Source organism: Tenrec ecaudatus, chromosome 18 (assembly GCF_050624435.1).
Source record: "Tenrec ecaudatus isolate mTenEca1 chromosome 18, mTenEca1.hap1, whole genome shotgun sequence".
Taxonomy (NCBI): domain Eukaryota; kingdom Metazoa; phylum Chordata; class Mammalia; order Afrosoricida; family Tenrecidae; genus Tenrec; species Tenrec ecaudatus.
Window position 1 is genome coordinate 70,924,823 of NC_134547.1, and position 17,200 is coordinate 70,942,022.

The 17,200-nt window shown below is 45.6% G+C and overlaps 1 protein-coding gene and 1 non-coding gene across 2 annotated transcripts in view; both read left to right on the forward strand.

Moving 5' to 3' along the window:
- The window catches only part of HSD17B2 (hydroxysteroid 17-beta dehydrogenase 2), a 51,428-nt gene that overhangs the window by 12,943 nt on the left and 21,285 nt on the right, over positions 1 to 17,200 (forward strand). The gene's annotated exons all lie outside the window — the stretch shown is intronic.
- On the forward strand, positions 1,752 to 1,858 carry LOC142432823 (U6 spliceosomal RNA). The gene has a single exon (XR_012780928.1). It is a non-coding gene; the product is annotated as a U6 spliceosomal RNA (small nuclear RNA).

A 17,200-nucleotide genomic window follows, 5' to 3' on the forward strand; every position in this document is an offset into this window, starting at 1 on the left:
CAAATGATGCTATCTGTATTACCTCCCAATAAAAAGGATTTTGGGGGGAAAAATTAATCATATGGACCTAGGTTCAAATTGTACTTCTGCTTTCCTTAGCTGGGTGATAGTGGAAATTGTTTATGTTCCTTCTGCAGCTTAGTTTGCTCATCTGTAAAATGGGGATAAAGGGCATAGGTTTACAGAATCCAACTGAAAGAGTTACTGATAACCCCAAACTAAGAACAATTTGAGCAATAAAACTAAGCAATACTAGATTATTACTGCAAGATTAACAGTTCCAAACGACCAGTCACTCCTTGGGAGAAAGGAGTTTCTACTTTCATAAAGTGTCACAGTCTCAGAAGCCCACAGGGAAGTTTTACTCACCCCATGGGTCACTATGAGTCGGAATTTACTCTATGGCAGTGATTTTGAGTTTTTGAGGCTATAACTCAAAGTGTAAAAGCGAGAGATGCCCAAGAGCCCACAGTGATAGGAGTAAAGAATTAAATGAGGTCACAAGTGGAGGAGAAGCAGCATATCTCTGTGCCACAGAGTCGCAAACCCTTTGTGCATATAGTTTCATGCAAGTGGAGTGTCATTCCCCACCTCTGACCTTTGCACTGGGTGTGCATGGTAACTTCCTTCCAAATAGTAACTTATCAAAAGGGTAATAAAGGGAGTAATGTTACAGTGGAGAAACTTGATAAACACCACTGCAGCCAGATAACCAAGGTCAACATTCATCATTACAAATCACCAGACAGTATGCACCCTTCCTATGATAGCATGAGAATGGCACTTAAAATCTATGATCCATTGCACCAAGTAAATCTGCTGTATAAGACCTCTTTAAAGTGTTGAAAAGCAAAGAGGTTCCTTTGAGGACTATGGCACATTTGGCCCAAGTCATGGTATTTTCAGTTGCCTTATTTAGGACCTAGAAGTAGAAAACCCAACGGGAACAACATGCTCAGCATATCTGAAACTGAAAGTATTCAAGAGAAAATCCAAGCCTAGAAGTGCAATCTTGAAAGATTCTGTAGGCAAAATACTGACTGATACAGGACGTATCAAGAGAAGATGGAAAGACTACACAGAGTCGTTGTACCAAAAAGAACTAGTTGCCCAGCTATCAAAAGATATAGCACCTGGGGTTGTAAAGGCTTGAAGTAAAAAAAAAGCGGCCATCTAGCAAGGAAGCAAACAAGCCCACATGGGAAAAGCACACCAGGCTGTGTGATCATGAGGGGTCAATGGGATCAGCCATCAGGTATCAAGAGATCCAAAACAAACAACTACATTGATGCAAAAGAGGGGGCTTGGAGTGGAGACCTAAAGCCCATCTGTAGATTATTGGATATCCCCCAACAGAAGTGGTATAAGGAAGGAGTGATTCAACCAAGTTGTGGTATAGCATCGACGAATCACACATCATTCCTCTAGTTCCTGAATGCTTCCCCGTTCCCCCCCCCCCACTAACATGACCTAGTTCTACCTTACAAATCTGGCTAGACTGGCTAACACACTGACCCAGTTCTACCTTACAAATCTGGATAGACTGGAGAATACACATTGGTATAGATAAGAGCTCTCAACAAATGGAATTCAGGACAGATAAACTCCTCAGGAATAGTAGTAGGAGTAGCAATATTATGAGGGTAGGGGGATGACTGGAGAGGGGAAGGGGGAGAAAGGGGGAGCCCCTCACAAGATTGGATACATAGCCCACCCACCCCAAAGGGGATGAATAACAGAAATGTGGGTGAGTGCTCGCTTCAGCAGCACACATACTAAAATTGGAATGATACAGAGAAGATTAGCATGGCCCCTGCACAAGGATGACACGCAAATTCGTGAAGCGTTCCATATTTAAGAAAGAAAAAATGTGGGTGAAGGGAGACAATGTAAGATACAAAATAATAATAACAATATATAATTGATCAAGGATTCATGCGAGTGGAAGGGTGGGGTAGAGAGGGGAATAAAGAGGAGCTTATACCAAGAGCTGAAGTAGAAAATGTTTTGGAAATGATGACGGCAACATATGTATAAATGTGCTTGATAAAATTGATGTATGGAATGTTATAAGAGCTGCAAGAGCCCTAATAAAGTGATTTTTAAAACACAGAACTAGTCGACATTCTACCATTTCAGGAGCTAGTATATCAGCAAGGACCAATGATGGTGAAGGAAGAAATTCAAATAGCACTGAATTCAATTGAGCACTGAATGCGTTAGCTAAAATCAAGGCTCCTGGAATTGATGAAATACCCATTGAAATGTTTCAGCAAGCTGAAGAACAGCTGGACGCACTCACTCGTCTATGCAGGAACTTTGGAAGACAGCTACTTGGCCAAATGACTGGAAGAGATCCATATTTGTGCCCATTCCAAAGAAAGGTGACCCAACAGAATGCTCAAACTATGGGATGATATCGTTGGTATTGCACACAAGTTTTACTTAAGATTATACAACAATCGTTGCAGCAGTACATTGAGAGAGAGCTGCCAGAAGTTCAGGTTGGACTCAGAAGAGGATGTGGAACAAGCGATATTGCCGACATCACATGGATCTTACTTCAAAACAGCGAATACTAGAAAGATGTTTACTTGTGTGTCATTGACAATGCAAAGGAGCTCAAGTGTGTGAGCCATAATAAACTGTGGGTACCCTTGAGACGAATGGGAATACCAGAACACCTCATTGTATTCATTTGGAACTTGTACATAGAACAAGAGGCAGCTGTGTGGGGAAGTGGAGGTGATCACAGATTGTTATTGAAGTTAGGGGCCATCCTTGCCTCTAAGGGAGCATTTCTTGCAAGAAGAAAGGCCAGAATGTTTCTTTAGAGGCAAGGATGGCAAGACTCTGTCTCACATACTTTGGACATGCTGTTAGGAGAGACCAGTCCCCAGAGAAGGACATCATGTTTGGTAAAGTGGAAGGGCAGAGAAAAAGAGGAAGGCCCTCAGAGTGGTGGATTTGACATGCCACAGTGGCTGCAGCAATGGGCTCAGGCACAGGAACGACTGTGAGCATGGTGTGGGACCAGGCGGTGGTTCGTTCTGTTGTGCACAGGCTCCCTCCCTCTGGGTCAGAGCGCATGTGATGGCCCCTAACATCAACAACAATCTATGATCACCTCCACTTCCCCATAAAAACCATAGCCTCTCTCCTCCCACCCCCAAAACCTATGACCTCAGACCACACATGCGAACAACACCAGATACATTCTACAGAGGAGAATCCTGCCATGCCTCTGGCCCAGCCAGAGAGATAAACGGATAAGACAGCTGCGGTCGTGCCCGCTCCAACTCACGGCACCGCTCTGGACACCAGAGCAAAATGTTGCCGCACACTTTCAAACTGTCCAGAACACCAAGCACAAGGGAAAGTCGGAGAGTCTGTCACAGCTAAGAGGAACCTTGGTTGACAGGACAGTTCAATGGAATGTGCTGTCCTGTGTGGGAGCCTTGGAACAGAAGATCCTGGACACTAGGTTAAATGCTAAGGGACCGCCTCTGAGGGTAAACCAGGGGTATGAATGACCTTGCTATCAAACAGAGAACATGGTTCAGTTGATCCTGGCAGCTGCAGTTGGGTTAACATTTAACACCTTTTCCTTTGATCTCCCTTTGACTCATTTTTAAAAACCATTTTATCGGAGGCTCATACAACTCTTATCACAATCCATACATATATCAATTGTGTAAAGCACATTTGTACATTCGTTTACCCTCATCATTCTCAAAACATTTGCTCTCCACATAATCCCCTGGCATTAGATACTCATTTGTTCCCCTCCCTCTCCACTCCCTCTCCCTCATGAACCCTTGATAATTTATAAATTATTATTTTGTCATATCTTGCACTGTCTGACGTCTCCCTTCACCCACTTTTTTGTTGTCTGTCCCCCAGGGAGGAGGTTATAAGTAGATCCTTGTAATTGGTTCCCCCTTTCTACCCTACCCTCCCTCCATCCTCCCGGCATCGCCACTCCCACTACTGGTCCTGAAGGGATCATCCGTCCTAGATTCCCTGTGCTCCAGTTCCTATCTGGACCAGTGTACATCCTCTGGTCTAGCCAGATTTGTCAGGTAGAATTGGGATCATGATAGTGGGGGGCAGGAAGCATTTAGGAACAAGAGGAAAGTTGTATGTTTCATCGTTGCTATCCTGCACCCTGACTGGCTCATCTCCTCTTGGTGACCCTTCAGTAAGGGGATGTCCAATTGCCTACAGATGGGCTTTGCGTTCCCACGCCACACTCCCCCTCATTCACAATGATAAGATTTTTTGTTCTTTGATGCCTGATACCTGATCCCTTTAACACCTCGTGATCGCACAGGCTGGTGTGCTTCTTCCATGTAGGCTTTGTTGCTTCTGCGCTAGATGGCCGCGTGTTTACCTTCAAGTCTTTAAGACCCTAGATGCTATATCTTTTGATAGCCGGGTGCCATTAGCTTTCTTCACCACATTTGCTTATGGACCTGCTTTGTCTTCAGCGATTGTGTCCTTTGACTCATTTTTAATTTGTTCTAGTTTTTAATATTTTTTACTCTCTGATTGAGGCTTTTCTGTGTTTTACTTTGTTATTGTTGTTAGGTTATCTATTTTTGTATGTTTCTCTAAATATGAAATCCAGGACCGGCAAATCTATAGAGGCAGTAACTGGATAAATGGGTTCCTGTGGGCTTGGCAGGGGAGGTGTGTGTGAGTGTGTGTGTGTGGGAGGGGGAGGGGATAAGGAGTTAATAACAATGAGTAAATGTTCTAAAATTGATTGTAGTAATGGCGGCACAACTTTCCTCAATAGAATTGTACTATTGAGTTCTATGATATGTGAATCATGTGCCAATAAAGCAATTTTTTAAACACCTAAGGGGGTCAGAACAAACTAGGAACATTAGTGAATGAAGTCACTGTTGGGTGCTGACAATGGTGACTTACAGTGACCCTATGGGACAGAGTGGAACTTCCCCGAAGGGTTTTTGAGGCTGTAAATCTCTATGGAAGTAGCCCTGGTAGCTTGGCAGACCAATGCTCAGCTGCTGACTGCAAGGTCGGCAAATGGAGCCCCCCAGTTTCTCCGTGGGAGAAAGACTATGAGGTTTGGTTCTGTTCAAATTTATAGTCTTGGGAATCCTAGCCTGCAATGCTGTTCTGTTCTCTAGGGCAGTGGTTCTCAACCTTCCTAATGCCGGGACCTTTTAATACAGTTCCTTATGTTGTGGTGACGCTCAACAATAAAATTATCTTCGCTGCTACTTCATCACTGTCATTTTGCTACTGTGATGAATCAGGCGACCCTGTGAAAGGGTTGTTTGACCCCGAAAGGGATCTCGACCCACAGGTTGAGAAACTGCTGCCCTAGGGTCGCTAAGAGTCCCAAGTGCTGTGACCACAATGAGGTCCAGTCTTTATGGAAGCAGATTACCAGGTCTTTTCTCCTTGAAGTGGTCGCTGGGTTCAAACCACCGCCATTGTGGTTAGTAATCGAGTGCTGACCTATTGCGCTACCAGGGCTCCCTCTAACGCCCTAAAAGCCAGACCGAACTCACCGCTATCCAGTCCATTCTGACTCATAGCCACCCTGTAGGAGAGAGTAAAACTGCCCCTGTGTCTGAGACTGTGACTTGTGTTTATGGGGATAGGTAACCTCTTCTTTCTCCCGAGGAGTGGCCAGTGGTTTTTGAACTGCTGACCTTGGGGTTAGTCATCCTATGTGCAACCACTCCACCAGGGCTCCTGCTAGTCCCCTAGGGCAGGGGTCTTCAAACTTTTTAAACAGGGGGTCAGTTCACTGTCCCTCAGACCCATTGGAGAGCCAGACTATAGTTAAAAAAAAACTATGAACAAATTCCTATGCACACTGCACATATCTTATTTTGAAGTAAAAAACCAAATGAGGCAAAAACACCCGGCGAGCCAGAAAAATGTCCTCTGGGAGGGGCCGCATGTGGCCCATGGGCTGTAGTTTGAGGATGCCTGTCCTAAAGGGTGGCAAAGGTCTTTACTGCCCACCAGCCCCACCCATTCCCACATCGGCGGTGTGCCGTGTATAAGCACCCCTGCCTCTGGTTTGCACGCAATGTTTATACAGGGCTGCTTTTTCCTGGGCAAACTGCCATCCATCCTAGCAGCAGCTCCCTCTTAAATTTCAGCTCCCTCCTGAAGTCTCTGCTGGTTCTGGCAGGTAGGACCAGGCACTGCTACAGGATCGTGAGAATACCTTGGTCGGGTAGGTGTGCCCCTCTCTGCACATGTGTATACATGCCTGTGTTCCTAGTACATAGGGAGGAGCTACAGAGAGGGGGTTGATCTCTTTTGTAAGCTCCTTTCCCTCTGGCCTCTAGCATCTGGTCTGAGCATAATGGGCAGCTCATTCTTCACATGGGCAAGAAGCCAGGCATTCAGGAGAAAGGTCCTCCCCCGCCCCCGGCACCTTGACTATGGTTTTCCCCATAAAGTGGAACAAATGGCACGGTCCATTGCTTCCTTTCATGACTGTTCCTCTCCGGCCACCCCTTCACCCCACCCCCTAGAGTATAAGCTCCATGAAGACTTGAGTGGTTTGTCTTTTTTGGCTACTGGTTTCTTGCCAACTGTGTGGTGTGGATGAATGGGGTGTACTCAAAGAACATTTGTTGACTGGATGAGTTATAGGAGGAAAGGAGGGAGGGAGAAAGGAAATTAAGGAGGGTCAGGAAAGAGATGGTGGCCAAAAAAGGGCTTATGGAAAAAGTGGAGCTCAGTGGAGAATATGCCTTAAAATAGCAAAAGGGTAACATGTCCTCATCAACCACAAGGCACAGACAGAAAAAAAACATTGTAGGTGTTTGCTTCTATCCTGTTGATTTATAAAAAATGCAGAGAAATATTCTGACACCGTAGCAAGTGCCAAAGGTTATGTGCACATCATTAAGATTAGTGGACTTAAAAAATAACTTTATTGGCATATGCTTTATATACCATACAATTTAATTGTTCAGTCATATTAAGATTTGTGCAATCACCACCACAACCTATTTCAGGCTCATTGCTGTTAACTCTTTATTTCCCCTCATCTATCCCTGCCATGTCCCATCCAGTTGAGTTCTTTATCACTGTACTTACCCTAGAATCTATAGACAGAAATTCAGACAAAACACAATCATACAAAATATACGAAGAAAGTTAGCAAGCAAACAAAACCCCCAACAACAATGACTGGGCAAACCAGAGAAAAACCTCCATCAAAGAGAAAGCAGAAAATATTAAAAGCAGAAACAACTTTCAAATGGGTCAAAGAGAGATCAAATGCTAGGGTATTGAATTTTAATCTAACTTCTTCTTTCATAATCGACTTTACAATGCTCTCTGTATGATAGCAAGTCTGTTCACATTTCTCCACTATGGTCGGAGGGGCTTTACCCCAGACTTAATCTGTGTGGGACCCTGAAAATGGACTTGGGGCTTCCACTGTCATCCTAGGCTTCTGAAAACTGAGTATTCACAATTTAAACTATGATACAATTCCTTCCTTCGGATTTGGATTTTATTATTTACAATCCTTGGATCAAGCAGGTTGGTATGATTATATAAGACTACTGCCTCGCTTAGATGACTGATTTTTAAAAGACAAGACTTTAAGACTGCAGACGCTATTCTTTCAGATAGCTGGCCACCAACTAGTTTCTTCACCACATCTTGCTATAGCACTCATATCTTCAGTGATCTTTTCCTGAGGGTGAATATCCAATAGGGCCATGTCATAAGAACCAATTCTTCTTAGATTGGGGCAGGAATTAAGTTGAGCCCCAAGTCTATTAATATATGTTTCTGGTTCAGATTAGAGACATCATTACCATTGAAAAAAATGTATGGGCGGGAAACTCTTACAACTTCTCACAATCCATACATTGCTTTTATCAGGCATGTTTGTACATATGTTGCCTTCATTCTTTTCTAGACATTTACTTTCTATTGAGCCCTTGGTATCAGCTCTCCCCCCTGCTTCCCCACCCCCCACACTCATAACCTCTTGATAGACTGCACATGGTCATTATTTTCGTATGTCACACTGACCGCTGTCTCCCTTCCCCCATGTGTTCCGCTGTTCTTCCCCTGGATGGTTCTATGTCAATCATTGTGATCAGTCCCCCCTTTTCTTGAGAGAGAACATTATCAATTATCCCTGTGGGCATAAGGTAATTCTATTGATAGTGTCATTAGTTTATCTGATGATATAGCATTTAAAACACTGTTGAGAAAAGGAAATTATACAATAGTAGGCCTGCCTCAGACTGCAATACATGAATTGTTGATTTTTACAGATTAAACTCTTAGGTGACTAGGCACTATTTACTCAAACAATGGGGGTTGGTGATAGGACGAAACTTTCTATAGCATTCATTAACAAAGCAAGGAGGGCATTAAAATAATAATTATATGGTAGACCCAGGCCACCATTCATTGGGTACTCTCAAAGCACAAGATCTGAACAAAAGTCCAAAGACCACCAACTCCACAACCTTGGGATAGAAAAGGCAGCCAGCTTTTTCTCACACTAAGGTGTTTCAGCCTTAAATCCAAGGGAGTGTGTCAGTTCCATAGATACGCTATAGGTGAATTTGAGGTAAAGCCCAATTCACTTAGTGGAGTTTCCACACCGAGTCCTAGTGTGGGCTAAGACGGATGAAAGCACAGACTGTACATCCCAGTAGTCTACAGCACATGAATGGACCACTAAAGACTGCAGAGGGACTAAGTCAAAAGCATTCAATTAGCAACCGGTCATTTCCCCACATTGGGTTCTATAGAAGTATCGTTAAGCATTTTGGTTTATTTCCCCCCTCTTGATGGAAAGTTACTCCTCTTGGTTTATCCACCAACAGTATGTAATCACCTTCTCTGAGACATACCTGCCCTCTTCCTCCCACCGTGACTTAATTTCCAGTAACATTCTCTTGTAGCAGCTTGAAAATCGGACCCCCGAGGAGGTGAGGTCTCCTCTGTGACAGTGCATATATATGGCTTGGGTGGGGAGGGGGAGAAATATGTGTTTCATGGACACCAGGCAGGCGTTCTACCTTGTTGCTTGGGAGATGGGATTAGAAGATTGCATGACCTGAGAGCAGAAGCCTACCTGCTTCTTGGGTCTATCCTTGGACTAGTGGACTCCCATAATGTTTGCTCTTCTGTGATTGAGTCAGTTCACTCTGCACAATGGTTTCCAAGTCCATGCATGAGGAACTCATGAACTTTCATATCTGCTATGTTTCAACCAGTGTCTGTTGTTATCATTTTTTACTCTAATCAAGATAATTCTAGAATCAGAGGAGAAAGTCACAAAGATGTACCGGCGGTGCTTTTTAACCCTTCACGCAGGCTCCCTGCAATTATGCTCTCACTTCAGCAGCAGCCAGTAACAGAACCTGGAAGTTGGCATCGTGACTACATGTGTCTCTACTTCTGTGTTACTTTATCACATGGGCAGGTTGCTGCACCCACCACTATGGCTAAGACACAGAACTGTTTCCTCACCACACAGGTCTCCCAGGAACTACCCGTTTATAGGCCCCTTAGAAGCAAGCATGGTGAGACTTGGTCTCACGTACTTTAGACATGTTATCCGGAGACACCAGTTCCTGGAGAAGGACACCATGCTTGGGAAAGTAGAGGGGCTTCGAGAAAGAGGAAGGCCCTCGACAGGATGGTTGGATGCGGTGGCGGCCACAATGGGCTCCGGCACAGGAACAATTGTGAGGCTGGCACAGGACTGGGTGGCATTTTGTTCTATTGTACAGAGGGTTGCTATGAATTAGAACAGGCAGGACGGCACCTAACAACAACAATAAATGTGAAGTGTTATCTCATGGGGGGTTTATTTGCATTTCCCTAATAGTCAGTGAGGAACCCCGTGACACAGTGGTTAAGTCGCCTCTGCTAACCGATAGGTGAACAGTGTGAACCCACCAGCTTCAGACCCGCAGGAGAAAGATGTGGCAGTCAGCTTCCATACAGATGACAGATTTGGGAACCTGCTGGGGCATGTCCACTCTGTCCTGTAGGGTCATTGTGAGTTGGAATTAACTGGATGATAGTGTTTTTTTTTGTTTTTGTTATCAACTGTTAACCAACCTGAACCTGTTTTCTCATGTTTATTTGATATCCATTCAAGAAATCCAATTATAAAATCACCCAATAATAAAATGGGATAATTTTTGGAGGTTAATCTCCAGGCCTTTCTTCCTAATTTGTCTTCGTCTGGATGTTCTGCTAAAAACTGTCTCCCATGGGTGACCCTGCTGGCACCTAACATACCGGTGGCAGAGCTTGGAGTGTCAGAGCAATATGCAAATCTCCACAGTCTAACAAGTTTAGAGACAAGTGATGGGAATTTAAATGACAGGACTTACATTTAAAAGTCCACTTTTAGGCCTGTCCATCTTTTCCTTCACCTTATGCTGAAAATTGTGGTTCTTAATGCGGTTAACACAATAACTTACTTGCTCTGGTCTCAATATACACCTGGGAGTCCAAACTAACAAGATCATAGTTACATAACATATAGTATAATATTATAAGGCAAACACATGCAGTCTTCAATTGTCAGTCTTCACAATTCTTGATAAAGGACACAATAGAATACAATTAGATAATCGTCATTTAAAAAAATCTCTAATGAAACCAAGGATGGAGGCAACAGTCACGACTGCACATTAAACCCATGTGAAAGCTGACCGGGAACTTTATGGTTGATGCTTTCCGCACCTCAGGCAGCAGTTTACTCAGCATCCCCCGATCAATGCACTGGGCACCGTCCCTGAGGCATTCTGGCCCCAAAGAGGATCCAGATCCTAATCAAGCCTGTAATTCAGCTTTGTAGGAAATAGGGGTGCTAGAGGAGTGAGTTCCAAAACCACACCAGGAAGCCACCCACCCAAAGTCAGACGAGCCTTCTAAAGAACAAGTGCCCTCATTTCCTTTACATGTAAGAAAAGATTGGGATTTTACAGAATAAACAAGGGGAAGAGACAATGACCGTGTGATCAGTGGATCTCCTTTGTGTCCAGGGCTCTATAGAGAAGCAAAACTAGCAAGAGAGAGAGAGAGAGAGAGAGAGAGAGAGAGAGAGAGAGAGAGAGAGTAGGATTTCATTCAAAGGAGTGGCTCATGCTGCTCTAGAGAATGGAAGTCCCAGGACTGAGGGTCTGACATGAGACGGGAGGCTTCCTTACACACATAACCAAATGGGGCTGATGAGCCCAAGAGCAGCAGGCCAGATGGAAGGTTGTTGACTCATGGGCTCCAGGGGCTGATGAATCAACGATAGGTAAGTGAAATGACAGTCTGCTGGCTCCCAGGCTATAGAGGTAAGCAAATCCCCAGATCGGCACATAATATGGCAGGCCACTTACTCAAGTCCCAAGAACCAGAGGGACCAGATGATGAGAGCCAGCCACGGGGTTCAGAGTGAGCAGCAAGCTAGAGAGCTTTGCTAGTATGTCCATATATAATAAATGCAGGCCACACCCCCAAAGAAACTGTCACGGATTGGCTGTTCATAGCAGATACCGTGAAAGTTGTTATTTCAGATCTTATCATGATAGATAATTAGGTTTTGTGTCAACTTGGCTAGGCCAAGATTCTCAGTAATTTGGCAGTTGAAACCTCTGCTATGATGTGATCTGATACCATGTGATCAATTCCATGATGGGATCTACTGTGAGCAGCCAAGCAGCTGTGAGGAGATTAGAGTGCAATCCTTACTCAGGTCACAGTCCTGAAGGTGGTTCCTCAGGGGCGTGGCCTACTTCACATACACACGTAGGCACTGTGGAGACCTTCTTCACTTCTTGCTGGTCTGGATCCTGCATTTGACACATTGACCTCTAGTTCTCTGGACTTGGGCCAACAGCCCACCATATTTCCTACCAAACTTGAGAGCCATCAGAGCTTGCCATCTTGATTCACCAACTTTGAATTCATATCACTTCTATATCCATTAGTGGTGCTCGTCCTGGTTCATCTTCCTGTTTCCTGTTCCTTAGCCCTGGCAACTATCTGAATCAGAAAAGACCCCTAACGTAACATCTGCCCCACAGACTGCAACTGACACTACGCTTGATTTTAGCCAAAAGACCGAGAAGCAATACACAGACTGGAACTGGACTGGACTTAACCACTTCTGTAACCCTCTGAACTACTTTCTTGATATAAATCAGATCATTATCTCATTGGTTTGTCTTCCCTAGAGAACCCAGCCTAATACAACCTCGTAACTGCGAACTGGAGGAGAATCTGGCCCAGTCACATTGACATACAAGCTTAGCTGTGAATAAACACAAGAAGGTAGTCTTGAAAGGAGAATGGTGATTTGACTAAGTTCTGGGTATTAGATTATTTTAACGAAGAAGGATGAATGTCATGAGGTGCGATGAACGGCACTGCCACTGGCCCTATACTGTATTCATGATCCTCGGTACGTTTCTGAGTCCATCGCTGGTGAATTTGTCTTAGTCTATTTCACTGAAGGTTGTCCTTGCTTCTGCTGATCTTCCATGTGATACCCTTTTAATTTTTTTAATGCCAACATGGCACCTGTAAGAATATATGGGTGGAGTTTAGCCTGTCAATCAGATTGCAGCTCGATGACCTCCTTTGGAAATGCAACTGAGATAAATGGCTCTCTAGAGGTCGGCACCTCTCTCTCTCTCTCTCTCTGTCTTCACCTTCCTGCTGTCGAGTCACTCAGAGGGCTGCCAGAGCCACCACCACTGGAGCCACGGGACTTTGCACCCACCGGCCAGTGATCTTCCTGCATTATGCATCATTGCATGTGGCTTTGTGAGTCTGAAGGGGGTGGGGGGGGCTCTGGACTAGTGTCAGACATACAGACTTGAGTTGGATTGGGCTGGCATGTTTTCTTGATATAGAATGCCTTCTTTATATAAAGCTCTTTCTTACACATATATGAGTGTCTCTGGATTTGTTTCTCTAGTCAATCTGGCCTCACACACTCCACTTAAACAAGTATGGTGTCCCCAAATAGAAATGATCTTTCCTGATGTGTCGAAATGACACTAGAAACAACAGCAAACCACCTCAATCGAGTCAGTTCTGACTCATAGAGACCTTCTACAGAGGTTCTGCAACTGTACATCTCTGCAGAAGCAGACAGCCTCAGCTTTCTTCCGCGGAACAGCTGGTGGCTTCTAACCCCCGATCTTTCCAGCCTTTAATTCTGTGCATCATCACCAAGGCTGTGTGATCCTGTAAAGGGTGTCAGCCTCGGAACCCTGTGGAGCAGTTCAGCTCTGCCCTATGGGGTCGCTATGGGCAGTGGGTTTGGTTTGATTTCGGTTTCTCTCTCTGAGGGATGGTTACTCAAAACCAGACACTGCCATCGCGTCGGTGCAGACTCGTAGCAACCTTAGAGGACAGAGAAGAACTGCCCCTGTGGGTTTTGGAGACTGTACTTCTCTGTGGGAGCAGAAAGCCTAAGGCTTGCTGATTTGTGACTTTCTGGGTGAAGGATATCGAGTGTGGGGTTTGGTTCACAATACTGCAGCAAAAAGGAAGAGGCGTGTGGGAGGAAATAGATGAAATCAGATTTAATAACTCTTCTGGCTGGATAATGGGTGCAGGGGTCCATTATTCGAAACTCTGTCCTTTTGTAGTAAACAGTTAAGTATACATGTATATTTTAAAGGCAATGAATGGAGAAAGCGCATTGTGTGGGCTTCTCGGGCAGATTATCTGCTAGGATGAAAGATGTTGGCAGGTGCCAAGGAGCTTCGGAGCATTCATATATGTGGTATCCAGGATGCAAGTGGAGGACAAAGCAAAAAAAAAAAAAACAAGCCCACTGCCATCGCGCCCATTCCACCTCCCAGTGGCACAGCAAAAGAACTCCCAGAAGGTTTCCAAGAGGTGTAAATCTTAACAGAAGCAGACGGCCACATATTTCTTCCATGGAGAAGCTGGAGGGTTTGAACCACTGACCTTTTGATTCACAGCCCAACACTTCTCCCAGTATACCACCACCGCCTCACCACCATCAGGTCGATTCCAGTTCAAAGCAACCCTTTAGGACAGAGTAGAATTGCCCCGGTGGGTTCCCGAGGTTGTATATCTTTACAGGAGAAGAGAGCCCCATGGAAGGTGTGTCAGACAGGGTTCTCTAGAGAGACAAAACCAGATTGCTAATAATTTTATCTATATTTAGAGAGCGATATAACACAAGAAGCAAACAGTTAATTAGATTATAAAGCAGTACAAATGGCTCGGTGGAACTCACTCCTGTGAGACAGTTGTGAGACACTGGCAGTCCTTCAAGACTTGAGGGCCGCCGGGTAGTCCTCTGTATATACTCAAGTATAAGCTGACCTGAATATCAGCTGAGGTACCTAATTTTACCACCAAAAACCTGCATTAAAATGTGCTCAAAAACTCGGCTCATACATGAGTATACGCAGTATCTCTTCGGCCCTCAATTAAACTGCAACCTTGTTAATCCCACATGTGTTTATTGGCCAGGTTGGCACAATAAATCTACCTAGCACAAAGGGAATGGAGAAAACCCCGAGAATGCAGTAAGAATGTGATCACAGCTCTGTGGAGGCCAGGCTTAGGACCCGGGATTTTATAACAGCAAAGCCGACAGAGGCTATGGAACAAAGAGCAGAGAGCAGAGGGATTTCAGAGAGGCAGGGGCCAGAGCCAGGGTGGTTCCAGGGACCCAATTTTGAGACAGTAACAACTTGCCACAAGAAAGGCAACCTGGACTATGATACTTTGATCCAATCAGCCCATCATTTAGTAAATGTTTGAGCTGCGGCACCGCAGCAGATGCCGCGCTGGGCATGGGGGCAGCAGCAGTGCAGCAGGCAGGCCAGAGGAGTGTTCCCTGGTACTGAGGCTCCTTCCTGTCCACACCCTTTCCGATGAAGGTGCCCTTGGGGAGATGGCCTTGCATTCTGCATATACACCCTGTGGCCAGCGTCCATAGGAAGTTTCTGGGGGTAGCCTGAGTCACTCTCTATTGTGGCTATTTATCTAATGTCTCTTTTCCTGTAGCCCAGGGTTTGTCAACCAGGGTGCTGTTGACTTCTGTGGAAGATAAGCCTGCGTGTTCAGCAGTACTTTCAGCTTCTGTCTACAGGGTAGAATTTGCTAGATGTTGCCGAATGGTCCCGAGGGGTGGAGGTGGAGGTGGGGGGGGCGGTAAGTGCACCCCTCAGATAAGAACAACAGTCTTAGGTCAGTGGGGTTTTAAACCATGGTTGCACAAGGGAAACACCATTAAGTCATTCACTGCAGAGGTGCGGGCTGGGCATTGTCATTGGTTACACTTTCCCAGGAGTCTAAGGAGCCTGGGTGGAGTAGTGATTACCCATTGGGCTGTGATCCTTGAGGCTGGCAGTGTGAAACCACCATCTACTCCTTGGGATAAACAAGGGGTTTCTACTCTCATAAATAGTTACAGTCTCGGAAACTCACTAGCGGTTCTATCTTGTCCTATGGGGATGCTATGAGTCAGCATCAATCGACTTGATGGCAGTGAATTTGGTTTGGTATTCAGGGAGTTGAATGTGATTGAGGCCATCTTTCATAGGCACTACTTCTAGGACATTGGAGCCCTGGTGTCATAACTGTAAGGTCAATAATTCAAAACCACCAACCACTCTGAGGGAGAAAAATAAGGCTTTCTACTTCTAAAACAAGTTACAATCTCAGAAATCCACTGAGGCCTTCTACTTTGTCCTATAGGGTCTCTAGAAGTCAGAATCAACTCGATGCAGGGTGGTCAGGTTTGGCTTTATTGCTACGATCTAACACAGCATGCCCGACTAACTGGCTGACTGAATGAATACGTATTAGTGAAGAGAGGCTAGGCCTCACATGAGAAGTTAAAAATGGTCCTTAGGACAAGCTTCATTTAAGGGTCACTGACCAGGCTCTTCCTGTTTCCTTTCCTCTTTGGAGGGAAGCTGGGAGGTGCCACAGGGAAGCCAACTAGTTTACTAATGGAGACAGGGGCCTTTTGAACCCACCCAAAAGCACCTATCAAGAAAGGCCTGGTGATCTGTGCCCAGAATGCCAGTCTTGAAGACACTATGGGGCACAGATCCAACCTGCCATGCTTGGGTTCACCCTGAGCCTGAGTGGACTTCACCATGGCCACTGCTGTTGTTGATTTAATACGTGAGGCCATCATGCTCCCTGGGCCCCTACAAAGACACTCTGAGAGGAAGTAAGGGTGGGAAGTCATGCACCCACTCCCTAAGGACAGCCAACAAGGGAGCCCAAGACCAGAACCCTCCATGTTGTCTGGATGCTTTTTTACCTCCTCCTAAAAGCCTCTGGTCTTGGCCGGAGGTCTCAGGCATCCTGGCCACCCCACCCACTCAACTGACAGCATACTCTCTGGTCATCACTGTCGCCAATTTCTGGGGGTGTCGGTGGTGAGAGCCCAGTGGTTGATAGCTAGCCTGCAATGTGGGGATCTACTCCCTTGCATCCCCTGGACGAATGAAGTGTGGAGTGTTGAATAGCACAGAAACATATACATACATATGATGTCAATTTCTACTGCATCTTAGAGTGCATGTTCCCAGGTGGGCAGCAGGCTGAGCTGAGCTGACTTTTTAATGTTTTTGTCAGGAGATGCAGAAAAGGAAAGATGGGGAACTGTGCCAGGCTTTCACAAAGGAAGGTGTGGGCACTGCGTGGTCCTAGGGTCTGGGTGAGAAGGTACTGGAAGACAGGAGCAGCAGTTTGAAAAAGGTAAAGTGAAGCAGGGAGGCAGGGAGGAGCTCACTGGGGATTTGGGGTGCAGTGGGAAGTTCGTAGGACAGGCACGGGGGTAGGATGTGAACAGAAGCTCAATCATGGGTTTGCCTGACAGCCTGCCTGGAAGCAGAGCTTGTAGATGCTTCCTAGATGCCACTGAGCGCAAATGGATTGACCGCCGCCTCTGGCTGAGCAGCTATTTGTCGCTAGGGCTCTTTCCTGGCTGATGGAGTCCATGCCTTTGAAGGGCTCTGATGTCAGTGATGGGGTCCGTGTCCAGCCAGGAGTTCCTGTCATTGATCCCATTCTGTGCAGGGCCCTCCAATTAAGCAAGGGCATGCTTTAGAGAGAGCAAGTCCAGGTTTGGCAGAGGGAGCCTCCCCAGTGTGCCCGGGCTGGCATTGAGCAGGGTGCACCTGAACTGTGTGCCCTGGCA